Genomic DNA, 2,500 nt, shown 5'->3' with positions numbered 1-2,500 from the left:
CGTCTCTCCGGATTTTGTATCGCTGTGAGTTTTATTGGATTTCTTTCCGTAGATATTTGCCTTGGTTGCAACCTTTTTTTGACTAAGGCGTGCAGCTAAAAAGGGGTAAATGGAATGCTTTCTTTGTTTTTAAGATCTGTGTTGTATTGGGTCGGATTTCCTATCGTCGGGCCGGGTAGAAGAAAAGTGGAGAAAAAAAAGACAGAGTTGAATTTTTTTTTCTTACTTTCCAGGTAAAGGATATAATGGTTCCGTACCCCTTACCCCCCCCCCCATTCCCCGATTACGATGGAATAATTCTCACTGCCTTTCATACACCACATTCTCGCTACTGAAGAATTCCAATAGAGTTACGAGGAAAAGTTAATTGTTGTTTATTTGGCGCTGTTTTTTAATGAATTGGGCTTTTGCCTCTGATGACGAGTTTTGACTCCTCTTTGAAATGTCACCTATCATGGAAAAGGTGCTCGCTTTTGATCCTGAAAGCTTTATTGTGATTGTGAGTTTCGCATCTTCCTAGTCGCCGGCTCGAATCCCGCACTTCAGTTCTCAGTAGTGACCGTTACCTGCCTCTATGGTCCAAACACATAGGGCAAAGGTGACAGGTTTGATCACAGGTACACTTCCATCGGCGTATGCTACTCACTTTCTTCTTCTTCTCAGGTACATCTTCAAGCACAGTCTCCTTCACGTCTCTACCGAGGACATTAATCGCTTCTTGTTATATAATTACTCAAAATACCCCTCTCATGGGCAATGTCTATTGACACTAATAATGTTGCCAATGCTTCTGTTATTGATAATCACTTCCCTTATCCTTCAGCATCAAGTGTCTAGAATGTTTGACATGAATCACACGTGGTCAGTATTCTCAAAGTAACGTCAATATTGTCGATAGAGGTCTAGAATCGTTAGTCCCTTGGTGATTTTTATTATGGAACATGAAAACAACAATATTCATACATAAGACACAAGAAAGTATTCAATATTTCATCGCCGGTAGTCAATACTTCCATCATTGGGGGAACTATCTCACCAAAGAGATGAAGATACAAAGATTTAAGGACAGTCGCAGAATTATTATTTTTTTTTTCATGGTTTAACGTCACAAACTCCCCCCTATCGGAAGGCTAGGACGGTGCCCCTCACAGAGGACTTTGTAGCGTGGAATTTAATTAACCATGCCCTTGATTCAACTTCGCCGGTGGCAGGATTCGAACCGTCATTCCGTCGACCTTCCCCGCAAATAACGGCGCCCAAACCCGCTTAGCCAGCGAGCTCCTAGAATGAACTGATACTAAAAGTTAAAAGTGATCAGTTTTCTTCTTAGGTTGTAGATTGATTTCAGTCATCAGGAAACAGTGAGTGAGATGTGGAGATATGAGTGTGTTTTCATAACTTTCTTGGAGTAGTAGGTACTCTAGCTAAGAATAAAAACGTGATGCATATATTCTAGATACACGCCCTCAAGTAGACACCCCACTACACCTAATGATTATAGTTGAAATTTAACTTTTCGAAATTTAACTTTTCATTACAGTTACCTTTATACAAATTCTTCTTTGAAAATAAAAATATATATTCATCCTGAGGCTAGTAATCTATACAAAATATGTTGGTACTAAACAAGTATAATCATTTAGATATTTAAAATCATAGAGTGCTTAAAGGCTTTTGTTCGTAGCAATGAGGGGGGAAGAAAGCCACATATCCACCCAGATAAACAAATATTGTTACAAGGTTGCATATAGACCTGCACAGACGAGAATTACTGTGACTATTTACAAAATAACTATTTCACCAAAAGTAATGTAGTTATAAGAACTACCACCATCATTAATGTTCTTATTACCAATAACATTGGTACTACTATCGTGCCAGCTCCACATAATTACATATGCTTCTGGAGGTTTTATATGAATAAGAGGATGAGAATACTTTTCAATGGATATAAACTACTTTAGTAACGCTGCCATCAGAATCACAACCTATGGATCACATTCTCGAATCTGTCAGCCACTGAAACGTATTCCTATCCTCTTTTGATCATTATCTATTTAAAAACCCTCACAAGGATATTTTCTATTTTACATTTTGTAAACAATGACAAGTATCACTATATGCAAAGACTTTGCCATATATAGTTATAACCACAAGCGACAAACAACTCCATCCAACTGAATGAAACTTTTACCTGTAATCTAAGGATAAAGTGTGTTTAATAAATTCCACGTGAAAAAAATATATACAAGTACATAAAGATTTAAAAGTGAGAAACAGAAAAAAGAACATGTTAAACCATTGCCTTACTTATTACAATTTAGTCTAAGACAAGAGAAAGAAGATTATTGGATGTGCATGTATCAAAGAAAACGGAGAAAGGGATATCGTACCATGCTGTGGTCGAGGACTTCATCAAGTGTACTGTAATAACCAAAGTTGAAAAAAGAATGGTAAAACAAAGATGGTGATAAAGATGAAAGAACTAAATGATTATAAA

The 2,500-nt window shown here is 37.1% G+C and overlaps 1 protein-coding gene across 2 annotated transcripts in view; it reads left to right on the top strand.

Moving 5' to 3' along the window:
* The window catches only part of LOC143035705 (uncharacterized), a 106,800-nt gene that overhangs the window by 44,166 nt on the left and 60,134 nt on the right, over positions 1-2,500 (top strand). The window contains exon 1 of one of the 2 annotated variants that reach the window (XM_076202581.1): positions 1-24. This exon is cut by the window's left edge and continues 92 nt beyond it. The exons of the other annotated variant lie outside the window; for it this stretch is intronic. The gene's annotated coding sequence lies outside the window, so the exon portion shown is untranslated. The remainder of the gene's footprint in view (positions 25-2,500) is intronic. 2 annotated transcript variants of the gene reach the window in all.

The sequence above is a fragment of the Oratosquilla oratoria genome, chromosome 19 (assembly GCF_046742065.1).
Source record: "Oratosquilla oratoria isolate Oo_2021 chromosome 19, ASM4674206v1, whole genome shotgun sequence".
Taxonomy (NCBI): Eukaryota; Metazoa; Arthropoda; class Malacostraca; order Stomatopoda; family Squillidae; genus Oratosquilla; species Oratosquilla oratoria.
Note: the sequence above shows the minus strand (reverse complement) of the source record. Positions and strands in the feature narration are given on the sequence as shown.